Source organism: Anser brachyrhynchus (genome assembly GCF_964034855.1).
Source record: "Anser brachyrhynchus genome assembly, chromosome: 5".
Taxonomy (NCBI): domain Eukaryota; kingdom Metazoa; phylum Chordata; class Aves; order Anseriformes; family Anatidae; genus Anser; species Anser brachyrhynchus.
The window spans coordinates 24,250,298-24,269,757 of NC_137699.1; the positions used below are offsets into that span (position 1 = coordinate 24,250,298).

The 19,460-nt window shown below is 36.8% G+C and overlaps 1 protein-coding gene and 1 long non-coding RNA gene across 5 annotated transcripts in view; both read left to right on the forward strand.

Annotated features, from left to right (window-relative positions):
* The window catches only part of STXBP6 (syntaxin binding protein 6), a 113,495-nt gene that overhangs the window by 55,007 nt on the left and 39,028 nt on the right, over window positions 1-19,460 (forward strand). The gene's annotated exons all lie outside the window — the stretch shown is intronic.
* The window catches only part of LOC308195696, a 50,348-nt gene that overhangs the window by 14,484 nt on the left and 16,404 nt on the right, over window positions 1-19,460 (forward strand). Inside the window, exon 2 of the long non-coding RNA XR_013951745.1 lies at window positions 1-19,460. This exon is cut by the window's right edge and continues 16,404 nt beyond it. This is a non-coding gene — a long non-coding RNA (uncharacterized lncRNA).

Here is a 19,460-nt window from a genome sequence, read left to right on the forward strand (position 1 = left end):
CTGGAAACTGATGTAGCCTAATAAATAGCTGCTTTTCTTGGAAGGAAGGTTTAGGAGGGGAAGAGCAGAAGAGAAAGAGTTACTGTGTAACCACAAATTAGTGGAACTAAGGACTTCTCTTGACCCTAATGATGTATACATTTTTGTATATGTATATATACATATATGTATATGTATATTTGTGATGATGAATTTTGAAAGACAGGTCATTCAATCCATTCTGAAATCCTCTGAGAAATAAAGCACTTAATTGTTAACCTCCACCGGTAGTGGGTTTGGTTGTTGTTTGTTGTTGTTGTTGTTTTTTCTTTTGTGATCAAGTTCATGTGGGAAACATACATTTCATTGAAGGCTATAACTGCCTTTTAAACGTAACAAAAGCTACTTTTTTTGTTTAGTGCTATTTCAGTACTTTTGTTACACTAATTAAATAGTGCATCAAAAAATTAGTGTGTAGTAAGACAATTGTCATTCCAGTAGTCTGCTTAGAACAGCAGTGTAAGCAGTAGAATTATTGTCAAGAATTATATTAGTTCTTCATTTAGATAGATAGCAGGAACATGTCTTCAGGACTTGAGAAATCAGGGTTGTGTTATTGCTTTGTACCACTTTGGACTCAAGGTTGAATGGAGAAAATTTCATAATTAGAAATTTTTACACAAATTGCATGAGAGCTGTGGAAAAAGTCTCTGCCACTGAACAATCCTGGCAAGATTATGGAAAAGATCCTACTGGAAGTAATGTCAAGGCACATGCAAGACAAGGAGGTGATCCAAGACAGCCAGCATGGCTTCACCAAGGGCCACCAGACTGGTCAGGAATGATTTGCCTTCTGTGTTGGAGTGACTACATCAATTGACAAAGAAAGACCGATTGATATCATCTACCTGGACTTCTTCAAGAAATTTGACAACAGTCCCACATGACATCCTGGTCTCCAAATTGGAGAGATATGGATTTGATGGGTGGACCATTCAGTGGATAAGGAATTGGCTTGAAGGTTGCACCCAGAGAGTGGTGATCAATGGATCTATGTCCAGGTGGAGGCTACTGACAAGTGGTGTATCTCAGGGGTCTGTCCTTGGACCAGTTTAGTATCTTCATCAATGACATAGTGGGATTGAATGCACCCTCAGCAAATTTGCAGATGACACCAAGCTGAGTAGTGCAGTTGATACACCAGAAGGAAGGAATGCCATCTAAAGGGACCTGGACAAGCTTGAGAATTGGGCCCATGTGAACCTAATGAGGTTCAACAAGTCTAAATGCACGGTTGCTGCAGAGGGGCTGGGGCAATCCCAGATAGAATTACAAACTGGGAGAAGAACTCATTGAGAACAGCCCTGCAGAGAAGGACTTGGGGGTTCTGGTGGATGAAAGGCTCAGCATGAGCCAGCAGTGCACGCTTGCAGCCCAGAAGGCCAACTGTGTCGTGGGCTGCATCAGCAGCAGGGTAGCCAGCACATCAAGGAAAGGGATTGTGCCTTCCTACTCTGCCCTTGTGAGGCACCCCCTAGAGTACTGCATCCAGGTCTGGGGCCTCTAGCACAGGAAGGATGTGGACCTGTTAGAGTGAGTCCAGGGGAGTGCTACAAGGATGATCAGAGGGCTGGAGCACCTCTCCTATGAAGAAAGGCTGAGAGAGCTTGCAATGCTCAGCCTGGAGAAGAGAAGGCTCCGGGGAGACCTCATTATTGCAGCCTTTCAACACTTAAAGGGGACTTAAAAAAAAAAGATAGAGTGACTCTTTGCTCATTTAAATAATGACAGGACAAGGGGGAATGATTTTAAACTAAAACCATTAGTTTAAGCTAAAACCATTAGTGGCAGGAAGAAGTTGGGAGACTAGAGGCTGCCTCAGTAATTAGCATGTTTCTGATAAACTTTTGCATCAATATTCTGTCAAAGGACACAAAAGGTATGTAAATATACATACCTTCCCTTTTTAAAGCGGGAAGGAAAGGGGGAAAGATTGCAAAGTAGCCAGACTTTTCAGGCTTTCTTCTTGTGTTCTTTCTATTGGTTTGTTTTCCTTTTTCCAGTCTCATCTTTCTTGCAATCACTGAGCAGATGTGAGACATGGGTATCTTTCTTTTGTTAACATCATTCAGCTTTGCTGGGTAGACAGCACCAGTATGCACTATAAATCTTAGGAAGTAAGTTGTCTTGAAAAGCAGGAAAAATGTAGTTTTATAAATCTTGAAATGTATAGGAAATACGAGGATATATGTTGATGGAAGTCAGACAATCATTGCTGTCATTTTTCTTTCTGTCCAAAAAACTTTCCTGAGCCCATAATAAGGATCTCTGAATATTTAAAAGGAAGGATCAGTCTAGGGAATATTTCTGTGAGCTTAAGTTGCACCCCATAGAATCTCTAACTGAATTCTTCAGCAATTCTTTAGACAAGTGTACAATGACTTTACAGAAAGATTTAATGACTACAGAAGAGGCAGGTTGCTGGAGAGGAGGGAGAATGACTACTTCTGCAATATGATTATATCAGCACGTTTCAGTGGAGTGATTTTTGTTGTTGTTATTTAGTGGTATTTTTTTCTGGCACTAGCTGCAAGTAAAATTGAATAACAGTGAGGAAATGAACTTAACGCCTCTTCTAGAAAAAGAGGAAGCCACTCTGTTTTCCAGAAAGTTGAGTTTCTAAACTTGGTTTGAAATTTTCATGCTTACTAGGTAGACTTCAGCTGTACCCTGTGTGCCTCTGTCACTTAAAATTGTTAAAGGTACACTCCATGTCAGACTTTAAATTTTCAGCGTGGTAGACCTTGAGTAAACTGAGTTAGTTTTTGTTTTGTGAGGCAATCACTATCGTTAAGTTGCCTGTATTAAAAAAGAAAAGCTTTCTTTTTAAATTCTCTCTGAACTATGAAAGTCATAGTATGTATCAAATATTTTGGCAAATTTTAAAAGTATCTTTTTGAAAAGAAAACCCTATTTCTTTTCTCTAATATCTAGCAATTATGCACAGCTATTGTTTTCTGAAAGAAAATGAGTAGGGCAAGATTATGCCAGGTAAAGACAAAAATACCACCCTTCTTTCAAGTATGTCCTGTTATTTTTAATTTTGTTCCATTAGTTTGGAATGTATCATAACATCTCTCTCCACGGATGTGCTTAACTGCATTATACTACTCTTGAGGGGAAAAGTATCAGAAGATACAATTGTTTTCAGAAACCCTTTGAAGATAAGTCAAAGTTTCACTGACATTTTTCAGAATAAAAATAGATGTTCACTTTCTTATCAAGTCCATTTATTAGAAATGTTAATGGAAGGCCCACTAATTTAGCAGGCAAAAAAAAAATATGATCAGTGTAAGTGTTTTCATCTAAATGACACATGTAAAATTTAAATCTCTTTAGGAAGAGATGAAGTGTGATGTGATGCTGAATTGTCTAATGTACTCAAAAAAAAAAAAGAAAAAAAGAGTTCTGTCTGTCTCTGCTTTTCCTATTATAAGTATTTTTTCTGTAACCTATGGTTTCAGACTGTTTCAGCTCAGTCTTGGTCACTTTCTTAATAAATTTCATACAGGCTGTTCTCACTTCTTTGCTTCCTGTGTATGTATTCAAACATTTTATGCTTTCTAATTACCTTTTTTTTAAATCTATGTGGCTTCAGAAGCCTCGATTGCTGATTCAGGAGAAATAATTTGATTTCATGCTGTCCTTCCCATTTTGCATTTCTAAAATGCATTCAAAGGCTGGAAAATGTGTGAAATACCCTTTTTATGTGAGTAGTTCCTATAAAAAACTGTTGTGGACAGCTTCTTTTAGTCTTCTTATTCATGAATAACTCTAGCAAGGTTTTTCCTTATTATTATTTCTACTTCTAAATTTTCTTTTTCTTCATGGCTAATTAATTGATTATTTCTGTTACCATCTATATATACATATATATATAGATATGTATATATGTAGCCTCTTTCTAACTATTTTCTGACAGCTGATTGTCTTTGTGATTGTGTTAGACTGCAACACCTTGGAGAAATTTCTGTCACTAAACATAGTTCCTCACTTCAAGTTAATTCTCATTTTAATTTTGCGCACTTCCTTCCTGAATGTGACTATTCACTAGTAACAAGCCATTGTCAACTTGCCTCTATTTCTGCTTAACTTAACTTCCAGATGTTGAACTTTACACAAGAATCTAAGTTTTTTTTAAACAGATATAACACTGTTCTTTCTTTGTCAACCATTGCTTATGTCAACCTCTCTCATTCCTAGCCCCGACTAATAATATTGATGATTGTCTTTTAACCTCATGTGATTATTCCATCTCCTTTTACCTTATTTGCTCTTTTAAAGCAGTCCATTCCTCTGACTCTTCTGTCTTACAGCCGTACTCTTTAATTCTCAATACCTCATCTGCTCTGTTGGACCATATTTTTGTTTTGCTTTGCTTTGTTTTTCTCATTCCCTTTGTTTCTAGAATCCTGCTACAGCTGCAAACCCAGGCTTCCGTTACAGCAGTTCTGTGAAAATTTGATATCCTATCACTTGGCATCATTCCCTGCTCAGGAGGAATCATTCGGAGTTTAGAACTCCTGTTTCTTCTTCTCCCTGCACTCATTGCCTTCAGTGCTTTTGGATGTTTGCTGTTTTCTGTTGGGTTTTGTGAACTCCATGCTCTTATTGTGTGCCTCTAATTTGAGGTCAAAAGGTATCATTCAGTTGACTTGTGTAATACTCAATTAATACACTTTCTCATGAGCTCTGTACAGGGGGGTTATATAGCAGAAGGGCAGAGAGATTGTTCCTGAAACACATTTGTTTTTGACCACAGAGACTGGTTTAAAAATATAGGAAATTAAGAATTAAGAAATTAAGAATCTTGCTGATCTATATTTTCGACTCTGAATGAGTGGGTCATTAGGACATGTTTGTGTGGATGGGTCATTGGAAACAACTGCTACATTCACTTAATTTTTTTGATTCTCCTGTAAGTTTCTAACATAGCTAGTTCTGATTTTTCTTCCTTTTCACTTGTTAAAACATATTACTCCATCCTCCACCAGTGTAAAGAGAGCTTTTGTTGGCTCTACAGTTGTTCACGCTTTCCTTCTTTTTTGCATATTAATCTCAAGAGAAAGAGAATTCACAGCTTCTTCCCCTCTTTTTACACAGTGGTCTGCACAAATAAATGTATACACTGTTTTTTAAAAAAGGTATGTTATATCATCCATGTGTTGAGGCTACAGTGAACAACACAGTAAAGGGATACAAATTGATCTCTTGACACATCCATCCTCATATATTTTAAAACTAACTTCAGCCATAGTTCCTCTGTTTGTTATAAACTGTCTCACAGCATTACTTGCAAAAGACTGCAGATAAAATTTGAGTAATATGGTGACTTAATTTTTTCCATAAAATGCTTTCTCTGATCGTGTGACAAGTTAATAACATAGTTTGTCAAACATCTGTGTGTATATAGAAAACAGAATAAAAGAAATGCAAATTATTTGGGCCTTAAAGTGATGCCAAAGCAGATAATTTCTCTTACACCATAACAAGAATGCATCATTTTGAAGGCTGATTTAAAATTAAATAAAACTATTTTACCTAAGTATGTAAATTATTCTGAAAGGATACATGTTTTCTTTCATTTTTAGCATTATACAAATACCTCAAGAACTGGATGGATTTGATATTCAATAAATTCTGGTTATTTAATAATGCACATGTAACTTTTTCAGGCTATGTCTTGACTATATGCTTTATCTGTCAAAGCAATCTGACTCAGAGTACACACAGAATTTCCTAGAATAGGAATAACTTGACTGACATGCCCTTTATTTAAGATGTTATTTTTACTGAGCCAGTAGTTTCATAGCCTAGTTATCAATATTCCTGAAACGAAGACAGTTACCACCAAGTTGCTAAGTGACTGTAAACTTGCATAAGGGGTAAGTAGTACTGTAAGGACAAGAAGTAGACAGCCCACTTTTAATGGTTCTAGTATAAAGCTAAGAATATTTGTCTGACTTCTCAAATTCTCATTTGACTCTGATGTAGATACAACTGTGATGGAAATCAGTTTTATCTTACTGGACCGTAAGTACCATGAGATATGTTAGAAGAACCCCGGGATCATAACATGGCCCATTGCAGGGCCACCTTCCACAGGGAATGCTGCTTCAATATTACCCAAAGAGGTTGGCTTGTGCTCTGATATAGGAAAGCATTCTTAATGTTTCAGTAGTTACATTGCTACAAGCAGACTGAGGCAGGCAAAAGGAGACTGATTTACTAAACTGATGAATATCAAAACATACAAAACCTGTGCTGGTAGGATCCTAGCTAGGATCAGGACAGGGCCATAATATTAGAGGAGCAAAAGGTAATTGTTATACATATCTCTAAGAAATAGTGTGTACTTGGAAAGCAAACGCTAAGTGATGTAATGTATATTGTCCCTTTCCACCTGGACATGTTTAGAGTTGTTTCATTGCTCTGAAACACGGGAAATATGCTAAAATGGTTTTGTCATTTTCTCCTGAAATGACTTTTGTCTTGTACTAGTAGTGCGTGACATACAGCTGATAACAGTATTAATGACTTCTAAAGAATTTCATATGGTTTTCTTCCAGCTTCAGTGCAACAGTTGTTTGAGGTGCACTGTCAAAGGAAGCTGGTGAGGTGTCAGGGAGCATAATCCAGACAAAGGGGAGTGGAGAAAGAGAAGAGAGCTATAGTTCATATCTGCAGCAACTGTATCCTGCTGACAGTACAGCCAAGCTATAAAATCAGATGAATGCTACCATATCCAGTTCCACCACGTCTTGTTTTATTTTGCTGCGTTTGTTCAGTGTCATTGAAGTTATTACACAGCTGTTTAGGTGTCTGTGTCCAACCTTCTGTTTGATTGCGTTCAAACTTGGTTATTGCTGTTCCACAGAAGCCCTAGCAGGGATAATAGCACACTATTTGAGATGTTTTTTTTGTTGTTGTTGTTGCTGTCTTGCTTTGTTTTAAGATAAAGCATTTGTATTTATTTTGCTAGCAAACCGTGACCTCTTGTTCATATAAATGTTTTGCTATGGTGCAGGAGAACAGAAGTGATTATTTTCCCAGCAGAAATTCCTAGTCTCAGGAGTCCTGAGCCGCTACTTCACCTAACTAATGGGATATTTAGTGTACTCTGACATACTGTATGGAACATCTTCCTTTGAAGACTGAAATGTTTTTGATAAGTATGCTGTAAGGTCCCGCCATTCTAATTCCTATTTCACATAGGAACAAGAAACGTTTACTTCCAGTTGTATGTTGTATATAAACGTTAAGAAAAAAGAGCCCCGAGCCCTAAATCCTGTTATCTGGAACCTCCATCTGTGATAACAATACACTGTGTTCTTGTAATGGTAAATTATTCATCAGCAAGATCTCTTTAGACTGAGGTTACAGATTGCATAAGATAAGTATTGTTTATCATAATTTAGTAATAAAATTTAATAATTTCCTGCTCACACGTTGTCGTATTTTTTAACTCTACAGGGTCATCCACATGATAATTATTCTTGGCTCTATCTCATCTGTATTGTGTATTCCACAAGATCTCTGCTGGTGACATTTGTGTAAGCTTTCAAGATGTAGCTGCTTCTTATGTTGTTAAATCCTTTTCATTATGTATTCCTTTGAATAGGTTAAGCAACAATGGCAAGAGTGAAGTCTGGGACTAAACAACTGCAATTTGTGTAGTACTGTGCAGTATGCTATGTCCAATTTTAAATTTCAGCATTATTAATATACCAAGAATCCACTATGAATGTGCTGTATAACTTCTAAAATTAAACTTAAAGCTGAGCTTCATAGGATGGTACAATGAATTAGTAAAAAGGCTGGGATTCTTATTAAAGTTAACTATTATACTATATTGGCAAAGGGAAGCCCTCAGGGTAATATTAATCTGAGGACAATGGTGGTAGTTACAGTATGAGATCGTGGTTTAAAAATAAACCGGTGATAAATCAACATATCTTTAGCACTGGGTGTTAGAATTTATTACTTGTTCACAGAAAGTCTCCTGAACAAGACAGCCACCCCCCTGCAAAACCCTACCTATAATACCATGTATTTTCTAATCTCTAGAGAAACAACCCTATCTGAGAATTGTTCAGCACAAAAACTGGTCTGCACTGCATGTGTAGAAGACTAAGAAATTCCAGGAACTTTAAGTAGTTATTGAGATGGTTGACTTTTCTCTAACAGGTACAAATAGGAAAAAAATGTAAATAATTATCAGTCAAGTATCAGTTTGTTTCTACTTTGAGTACTTGAACTATCTGGTATGCGTCATTCAAAATCCTGTGGGCTTTTGAATCCATGTTTATTTGCTCTATTGAGGGAAGTATATGCAGCTCTCATAACTCTATCTTTCTCAGTAAAGGAGTACTCAGATGAGATTTTGTGCTAGTGAGGAGGAATCCAGGCAACCTGAAGCAGAATTCCTATTTTTCTAAGGATTTCCAGACCAGCACGTATAAAAGCACATGTATTGCAAGTCCTGCAGTGCATTTTATGACCTTTGTGCACGCAATCAATGCACATACTGTGCAGGTGTTCTTGGGATCTCGGGATATTGTTCAATCTCATCATCTCACCCAAGCAACAAATGTGTGGGAAACCTAATGGAAGTGATTATAAAGTATTTGGCATATGTTCAGGGAAAGCTTCCAGGTGGAAAGAGGAGAATGTATCTGAGGAAATCTGAACGGGCAGGTCTGTTTATTAGGTCTGTTGTATTTTCAGTTTTCTGAAGGCTGTCTTTATAACAGAATGTTGAAATGATAGCCTTCCTTAATATTTTTTTTAATAATTGACCTGCAATCAAAGCCAGGTATTTGTGTACAAATTTTTAAAAGCTTATTGTACTCATATATAATGCAGAATTTGGGCACCAAGCACAAATAGGGCTGGATTATTATGTTTTAATTTTATTTTCCGAATTAGAACTCTTTATCTTTATCTCCCCCATTTTGTAATCAAATGCATCTAGTGGATCCTCTTTCTGCACACGTAAAACACAGTATCTTAAGCAACTTTATAAGGCTGTGTTTTTGCATTCCTATCTGAACAAGAATATCCCTAGCAATGACCCAGAGAACTTGCCACAGCATTGATATAGGTACATACTGACGTATTTATGCTCTTGTTAACTGTAATGATTTGGGTGAGTTTTGTAATATATTCAGTGATGCTTATTGTTTTCAAGGTTATAAGGCTTTAATTGCATATTACATTTTGGCATTTATGGCAGTTATGTCCAAGTCCTTACTGCCAGTTCTGGTGTGGGAAGGGGTACTCTCACACTTTATAGTCAATGTTTTTGCTAAAAAGAGTAGCTTCTGGGTAATCCGGTAGTAAAAGGTAAATTAGATATTCCTCCTGAACAAAAACTGTACTTGACAATAGCTCCAAAACATGACTATTTTCTGGAATAAATAGTCCCCTTTTAAAATCTCATATATTAAGCTGTCATAATTTCAGAAGCAGCTTCACAAGAAGAACAATTTTTAATCTATCTAGTCCTCTCCTGTAGCATAGGTCGCAGAATACTGCCCAGTAACCTGATGTTAAATTGACATTTAGTTATCTGTTATCCAGGGGGTACCGACTGACAGTCCTGGTCATGGAAAGCAAGGGATTAGTTCAATAGTGTATTGTGGGATGCATCTCAATGCCAAAAACACAGGTCTGAAAGGAGTCTGCAGAGCAAGTCCTTCAAGCATGAGTCTTCGCTCTTAATGTTTTGATGGTAGCTCCAGGGGTTGCAGTTTTCTCCCTCTCTGATGGTACTGCAGTTTGTGCAGTTGCACACTGACCTACATCAGGAACTAACTCAACTGCAAACTAATTTCTTTTCATGCATTTTTTTTTTAGCTTGCTCACTTCTGATTACTTTTGTGACTGTGAAACCCGCAGTATGGGACACAGTAAATTCTGAGACAATGGGAGGAGACAGCTGACAGCGGCACCTGACTTAAGCCATAGAATCACTGAGCTTCTAACCACTGTCTGTGCTGTCTCTGCTCTGCAGTTCTTGGTGCTGCTACAAATCCTGCACGAACTGATTCCAGCCATTTGTCCAGAGCTGTATATGAGATTAGTAAGATCAAGTGAGGTCCTTGATAAACAAGACGTGTAAAAGTGAAATTAAAAATATATATATATTGTGTGTAAATTGTAACAAGAACTAAGTGAAATTCACGTGGCGGAGGTATTAGGCAAAGACATTTCTTAAGCAGTAGCTATAACCATTATATCATTATTTACTTCAGATGTGCTTTTTTCAAAGACTAGAATGGTAGTTTGCAGAGAGTGCCTCTAAGGAATTTGTCATATATACTACTATATGTATTCCAAAGGAGCTAAGGGACACAGCTACCCATTAAATAAAGATGATGGGAGCAAGCTGCTCAGCATTCTCAGCCACAGAAGGGTTGCTCATAACCCAAATAAGTACTCCAAGCTGGTCGCTCAAGCCTATCAAAGCATCTCAGCGATTGTTGCATGTGTCCCATTGTGAAGATGATGCCTGTCATATAGGCATTTAACCTTACCAGATTTATGTGAAATGTAGACTATTGTTTTTTATTTGCCACTGATTTAAGATTTAGTATGTATCGACATTTTTTGTAGGTGGTCTCAAATCTTCATGTTTATAATTTATTGGAATATCTTAATTTTGTATTTATTGGAAAAGTTACTGTATAATTATCCTCCATCCTCATCTTTCTCAGGATAAATGTTTTGATTGGCAGTATTGGGCTAGTTAGGGGAGAACATCTGGCATTATTACTTTTGCTGTCACATTCTAATCCTTTTGAATATCTCATGGTAGAATACAAGTACAGAACTGTTTCCTTCTTAAGCAAAAGTATTGCTTCAGATTACATCCCTTGTCCTGCATTTATATGTGAGCATGATGCTATTGTGTTCCATGGGTATAAAAGAAAGCTATATAGCTTGAAGGACTTTATTACTGCACAGAAGACCTTCCTGCAAAGCAGCAGGTTATTTAAAATGAAATCAATAACTTTTATTTGTGGACAATTGACAAACACAGAAGGGTGGAAAAGTTTCTGCCCATTTTTTGAGATCACTTCTTTAATGTTCAATGTGTGTGGGTGATGTAGCTGTGAATCATCACTTGGCTGATGATGCATTTCACCTTTGCTTAAAAGAAATTGATGTGGTTCAATTATTTGCTTTGAAGTAATTTGATCCCAGTTATTTTCTTCTGGCCACTTACAATACCTATTATTCTGGGAAAGGTCCATCCTAATTCAACACAAAATACAGCAATATGAGACATCCCTTTAAGCTATAATTAAAAACAAGAAGCCTTATTATTCCTGTATTATTGTCCAGTAATCTTTGAGCATTTGTGATCTATTGGGACGCTTTTTAAAGCACTCTGTTCATCCATACCATAGCTGCTGTTATGCTTCACACTGTTGAGTTTGACAATGGAGACTGAGAGATTGAGATAAAACCCTTTCAAAATGGATGGGGCTGTTCAGCGCCCTTCCCCTGTAATTTTAGTCCTTCCATCCTTTCAATCCAAATGCCTTCTCCCTTTTTCCCTGATGTTACTTGTAGTTTCTGTAGCTATTCAGCTTACTCTGGATCACATTAAATTTCTTGTGTTGGCAGTCTTTGCAATTATACTGCATTCAGTAAATCTCTGACAAGGCTAAATTGACTTCTGAAGAGCCTTTTGAAGGCCTCATTACCATTAGTTTTTGTCCTGACATGCTAATAGGGACATATTCCTGCACTTATAGCAGTGCCAAAGAATTAAGTGTTTGAATACCTGTCCTTATGCAGTATAAATTTTCTGGCTTAATGCTTATTTCTCTTTGTTTCAAATAGCGTATTCTTTACAGTCATGGTAGAAGTGGGTCTGTATAACCCCTGGAACTGGGATGCAGATGTGGCTGCATAAGAAGAATTAGACCAATTGATAAAGCAACATACTGCTCGTACTCTTTCTAGCTGGCAAAATGTATTTAGGTTCATAGGTAACCGTGGATTTAAGATTCTAGTTCATATAAGAGTAAACCATTTCAGTATTCTCAGACCTGGGAAGAGAACAGCGAGGTTCAGTGATTGTCCCTCACCAGGGTGATGGGAGGCTTTTGTCAGCAAATATCATAAACAGCTGTGTAGTAGTTAGACAAGTCAGGTTATGCGTACTAATTACTTTATCACAGTGTTTCACAGATATCCTGATGTCTGATTTATAATTTTTTGAACAGTTTGAATTCTGAAGCAAAACTTGTTGATTCTTGAAAATGTAATGACAGAAAAGGTGCCAGGGAAGGAAGAATATTCTAAGAATAATGCTTCACCGATGTTTATTTGTTAGTTTTTATTCATAATTTTTATTGTTTACTCTTTGATTTCTGAAATCTTCATATAAAGAGGTTGAGAGGGGGGATTAAGTCCTTTAAAGTGAGGGGTCCTATTTCTTCAGCTTTTATTTGATTGTTTCAAAGGGAAGCAAAGTAACATTGGTTTTATTAAAGCATCTTACCCAGCAGCAGGATGCTCTTCTGAGTTTCTGTACTGAAACTTCAGTATTTTCAGCAGGTTATAAGCTATGAATAATTACTGGATGGAAGAAGTAGAAATCTGTGAAACGATGAAAGTTTTCTTATTAAGGGAATTAGTCTCAAGGGTAGGTTGGTTTTGGTCTTTTTTCTTTTAAGATGCCATGTCTTATTCCTGCTATTAATGCATACTTAAGTACTTTACTGAATGCTGGTAAATTTTTAAAACTTTTATTTCAAGGAGACTTCTGTGGTGTTGTTCTCTCTTAAATCTTAGTCTGAAGCAGTTTAAAAATTAGAATGGCTTTGTTGCTCATTTTCTCTTTTTTATTTTTATTTTTTACTTAGGCTTGGGACTCAAACCTCCCACTGATTTTCCAGCTTAGTTTCCATGGGAGGCAGGGTTCTGACCTGCAGGAGCTATGGTAGCTCTTGCAAATTCGCTGCTACTATAAACTCACAAAGATGCGAACATGAATCTTTATGGTGTGGAGCAAACCCTTTGGCTCTACTATGTGAAACTAAAAACTGAACTAAATACCTAGAGAACTTTTAAGTTGCCAGGGTTTTGCATTTTCATTTATAATATTTTTTACCTTTCAGTTCTGTTTCTGGTTCATAACACTGTTCTGGAATTGGAATTTGTATACTCAACAAAGATGAAAGGGAAAAAATCTATTATGGAAAGTAAAGGTTCATTGAATAAGGTGTGTGTTTGCGGGGATCGATCTGTGAAAATTAATATTTTGTTTTACTGCTTTTGTGGAATATTTTTTTTCTCTTTAATGGAAGTTCTGTTGCAGTGTTTCTGTCCTGCTTTTTTCTTTTCAGATAAATTTAATAAGTACTACATCAGACTTTCGTAGAAGGAAAGTATGGAAGCACACTGTACCTCCTTAATGGGTTGAGAAGAGCGGAGGTAAAAGCCAGCTATAGATGTACCATGTTTGACCTGCTTTGAATTACCTCTGTCTACTGAAAATGTGTGCTTATCTGCAGGAAACGAAGTACTTAAGTGATTCATTAGGCGAGAACTTTTTGTACCAAAATTGATTCCTACAGCCAATCATAAATTGTAAACCATGGTAATAAAGCAGGACTTGATACAGTGCAGCAAGTTCTTCCAGGCTGAGCAAATCAAAGCAGTTATTTATTACTGAAGCAGGACATGGTTTGACACTGCATGGTTGAAATCTTTCTCAGTTTAAACAAAAAATTAGCCTTAGGCCAATTGTATAGAACAGTGGCTTGGAACTGTTTTCCTCCTGAAATATCAGCCAGAGATGTTGGCTGGTGATGGCTGGCTGTGAAATGGTGCAGAAGAGGAACCGTTGAGGAAAAACAGATTGTGCCAAAACTTCCTGTCTTGTTTTCCTTTTATCTTGACTAAAGAAGGTTGTCATGATGTTGTTGCAGGGCTCAGATAGGAAAAGGAAGTGTTACAAGTCTGAACTCTGCAGACAGTACTGGCATATAATAAAAATGTGCAGTTCAGTTAAGCATTAAGAAACAGTGATATATTGGGTACTAACAGTGAATTTCCCAGCTCAACTTCCGGGAACGGCATACAGCTGAGCTCAGTAAAATAAATAACCTTTGTTTCTAAACGAAAGATACTTTTCCCTTGCTTGTACCAGTATACCCAAGACTTCTGTAATACTCTTTTCAGCTCAACATCTTGCTTTAGCCTTCTAGAGTTCTGGAAGGGCTTCAGAGAAGGCAGCTAAGAAATACTTCTCAGTATTATTTGTTTTGGTTTGGTTTTTCTTTTTCTCTGAGTCAACAAAGCATTTAGTATCTTTCAAGGAAACAAACAATAAACAGGTTTACATTATGTAGTATAGTGGGGTTTGTCTGAATAGCTTAGTCGATACTCCTCTGTAAGAAAGAGGTAGTTTGTCTATGGTTAGTGTACGCAGCATAGCAATGCTGAGAAACAGCCATCTAGCCCTACTTTCCTTGATACTGGCTAATAATGAATACTTGGAAAGCAAATATAAGAAAAGGGCAGTTTAATTATGAACTGTGTGCATAAATACAGTGGTTTTTTTTGATTAAATTAATTTGATGCCTTATAGTTACTTTGAGAATTTTTGAGAAAAGGGAGTAGTTCTTCCCTGTTCTTCATCTTCTTGCCATTCTTAAAGTTAGGAATTAAACTTCTCCACTGCCTTCACTCTGTAAATGCTTGGTTTGTCTTGATACCACGTAGCAAATGTATCTTCAGAGGATGTTGTCCAATAGCTTTCTTTTTTCTTATATAAACTTAATATCGGTATCATTAATTGATTTGCCAGTAAATCTTTCCTAAACTCCAATGAAAGTATGTATTTTTACTAATAGCAGGTGAAGGAAGTAGAGTCTATTTACTTTCTGATACTGTCTGCTGGAAAAGACATTTTTAGACTCTTCAAAGAGTCCAAAAAACTGTGAGAATAGTTAATTTTATACATTTGCGCATTTGCATGTGTCTCTAATATAAAGATACACAATGAAAAAGAATAAACTGTAGTAAAATCTGTTAAGTCTCTTCTAAAATGTATTTTCAATTTATGTAGCATAAGAAAATATATCAATATTTCATCTCACCTCTTAGATGTCTTGTTAATTTTGATCAATATTCAGATTTTTTCTGAATTGCTACAGCTGAATACAAGTGCATCTGTTCAGTAATATGGATATGCTTCATGAACACATCACTCAGGACACGGTCCCACTTTTGAGGCTTTTCTACAGGTATTAATAAATTAACAGATGCAACTGCCTTTTTATAGTATTTAATAACTTTATTGTATACTTGCAATACTTTTTATACCAGGATTTTTATTTTAGAAGGGCAAACTTATGTGTTTGAGGAGAACATGGCTAATTACTGGGTTTTCTAGCTACTACTATAAGGATTTGATATGTCTACGATTTTCAGCAAGCTGTGAAAGAGTTTTATTTCAGATAGCATAATAGTTTAAAGAAACTGAAAAAGCTATGGAGTTATTACTGCCAGCACTATAGTTCAAGCTCAAGACCATTTAGTTGCGTTCACATCTTAAATAATAAATTTTGATGTAGTTTTAAGCCATTGAGAAATGCTCTGATACATATAAACCAAGCAATTTACAGTAAGGACAGCAGATACATTTTGGTTTTTTGCTGCACCATTTTACTGGTTTTATCCATGAGCCATGAGGCATGGGGCTAACAGGGTGATTACAAAAAAGCCTTCATAGAGTAGACAGCAGACAAGCCACCATTCCTGTTGATTTTTTACCTGTAAATTTTGCATTAGGTAGGAGCAAATTTATGAACAATGACGTTTAGAATAACAGAATATATTAATACATTGTATTAGGGAATAGGAAGATCAAGAAAATGCTCTCCTATACGTGTGGTATCAGTTTAGTTAGGCTCTTTCCTTTCAGGATGGAGTCTGATTTAGGGGGGTATGAAAGCAGGGAACAAAAAAGAAACCCTTAAAGGGTCATAACCAAGTGATAATGTTTTAAAAGGCAAATATAGACACAAAAATGCATGTAGTTAACATGGTAATAAATTTCATACCAGTAAAATAGAGGTTGGTTTGCTAAATGCTGACATTCCAGTTGGGCCTGGTGTTTGGAAATTTTTAAGTTTTGTGATGTGAATTTGAGTGTGAATGGGGAGAAGTGGGGGAACGAGTAATTTGGTAGAAATGTTGTGGGGTTTTGTTTTTCTTTTACTTAATTCTTTCACTTTAAAGTGACTGCAGTTTTTAGAGTAGTCAGCACGCTAAAAATAGTTGTGACATAAACGTTAAGAATACAGAATGTATTTGAACAGAAGTAAATGCTGACGCTAAGATGGCAGTTGAATAACAGCATTATTTCTGACTAGTAGGTATGTAAATTATGTGTACGTTTAGAGTCCATTCGAGCTTTCACTGTAGGCACATGTAACCATTACTTAAGTTGAAATGTGTAAATTCTCTGCTTACTGCAAGGCTCTTAGACGCAATGTATGGTGTTAAATAACTGGTCTGATCTTAAGTGTTAGGCCTGTAGCCTTCTGTAAGTAAGTAACATTGAAAGAGGCTATTGGTTAGGGTAAGAATTACGTATTATGTAGAACTCATACCAAAAGCAAAAGATTACTAGCTCACTGCTTCACATTACAAAAGTAAATCTATGTATTGATTTGAGTGGAGTTTATAAATCTTGATGTAAATCTAATAGTGACATTATGGGAATGCAGTCACATAGAAGAATAGCAAAGGTTTCAATTCTCTGCCTTTCCATCGTTGCAAGCAAATAGGTGCTTTGGGTTGAACAGCAGGACTGCAAGGTGAGGGGAAGAGCAGGGTGTGATTCTGTCTTCTCAGTGTCTCGGAGCCCCTCCGTCCAGCAGTGAATGATATTATGCAGAGGCCAATCCTAGTTCGTGCACTTGTCTATAACTGGGACCACAGGATGTGCTGTGTTTCCCTCAGGTTTGCAGATGATACCAGACTGGAGGGCAGCAGTCAATAGATGGGGAGGGGATGGGACTGTTAACAGGCTGCCTCTAGTTGGAGGAATGGGACGACAGGCACTTTGTGACATTCAGCAAAGGCAAACGCAAAGTGCCTAAGGCTGTCACTGATACCACTGGACATCTTTTCCTCAAGATTGGGTTTGGAGATTTCTCCAAGTCCTGAATCAACTCTGCTTTTAATGACAGGTGCATTACAAAGCAACTAGGATGCCGGTAAATGCAGAGCACTTAGAGAGAGGGAAGCTTCTATCAAGACAAAACTAAAGTGATTTTATCCTTGCTCCTGAGAACTATTGTCCAAAGTATTGCTGCTGGGTCATAAGCTTGTTTATTATCTTATTCAAAATTTAGCAGTGAAGTGTTGCAAGATTGTAAGAATATCACGCTGTGAGAGAAATGGCACTTGAATTTAACCTTCCCAAATCAATTAGTCTCCCTTTAAGGAAATTCCACAGTGATTTTTTATTTGTTAAAGTTGATAATTGAAGCTTACAATTATAGCTTTCCTGTATTCATTGAGAAGCTATTGGTTAGACATGGTTTTATTTATTGTGTTTATGTACCTTAGCATAGAATGGGTGGACCTAAGGTTGTGTGCTTTAGGTTAAGTGTTGTTGCAACAGGCCTATGAAGCTGAACACAAATCATCTATTTTTTCCATGTGATGTCTGCAGCAAGTGTGCTGAGACTATATTGCTGTGGACACAAAATATAAGTAGTCTCATTTCAGGACTCCTCTTTCAAAGAAGTCTGAATAATTATTTTGACCTGACCTAGTTTGATTCTTCTAGTTCCAGGTTGGAAGAAACCAAATGCACGCTTCGAGAGGGTTTATTGTGAGATATGTGGAGTGCTATAGGTTATTTGTGCTGTTACCTCAAATGCAGTAGGATGGACTGAAAAAGAAGTTGGTCATGAGACAAGAAAATGTCATGAGGCAAGAAAGCTGCACTGTCAGATTTCACTTTGAAAGTTGTGCATCTCTTTAGGGGTGGTTGTAATTATAGTTTGTAATTTCAAACGTGTGTTTAGAAAACCCTCTGGAATTTGTTGCATTTTTTCGCATCTTGACAGTGCCAGTTACCAGATTTGCCTGAGTTTATGCTGGTCTGCACCTCGTTTCTTACCACAGAGAAGCTATAATTTGGCCAGAGGAATTAAGTACGGGGAAGCATAATGAGCAGTTCATCCATTTTAGAATAAATCGCACTAATTGCAATGTGCAATGATTATATAGTGACAACAGTAGGAACAAATCTGCAAGGTGTTACAGTGTTGCTTGTAGCTTGTTCTCTTTATGTTCAGACTTCGGTTTCACGTGATGAGACATTTCATGAAACACTGCTTGTTTGTTTGCTTATTTTTGGCAGCATTTCTGCATACCCAGATTCTTCTCAACTTTTTTGTTGTTTAAAGTGATCCTACTCTATTTCTCCCTGGGTTGGGGAGGTGTTTGTCTTCCACATGCTAGGACCTTTTTTTCAGTATTAGAGCACTGTGGTTTTCTTCTCCTGATAAGGTGCCTGTTTGTGGGGATAAATCATTTTTAATTTAATTGCAGTAGTACTAGTTTCCTCTGTTATTAAAAGCAAACAAACAAAACATCAGGACAGTAGCTCTGCACCTCTCTAGCTATCATACCAACAATCACAGCATGGTTCTAAGTTACGAAGGCATACCTGCTGCCCAAAGTTTGTGTCCTAGTTGTATAGTTGCTGCTTGATAGGGGGGAACGTAGTGAAACTGTTTTTGAATTTTGAATATTCAATATTCTTGATTTCTTTGATCTATACCTTCATTTTTCAGACCTGCCCTTTCTATTCATTTTCACTTTCAAAGTCTTTCAACTGTTGCCTTTATTTATCTGTTTCAAAATATCTTTAGTTTTAACCTTTGAAGGTTAATGAAATCAGGATCTGAGGAAATTTTTTCCCTTTCTCCTGGTTTTAATTTGGCTGTAAATATAAATGCATTACTCATGCACACAGATTGTAAAAGAAAATATATAGTTTTTCCATCTCAAGGACTGATATTAGAGTCCTGTGTCTGGAAACACTATGGATAGCTCTTTAAAAAAAAATAAAAATCCTGTGCATGTATTTCCTTTATCTTGTCTCTTGTGTACTGTCCACTCACTTACACTTTCACTGGCTGTTTTCCGGTAGGAAATTGATCTAATCAGTCATGCGAAACACACACCTTCCGCAAATAATTCACAGTTATCTGTGATCTGTGTGGACAAAAACAGTCTGAAGAATTTAAAAAAAACAACAACAAAACACACTAGCACTTTTAACAGTCAAGGTTTGATTTCAGTTTTGGGGGTGGGGTCATTTTTGATGATGCTTTTTTTGTTTGCGTGGGGTTTTTTGAGAAGCAGATGCA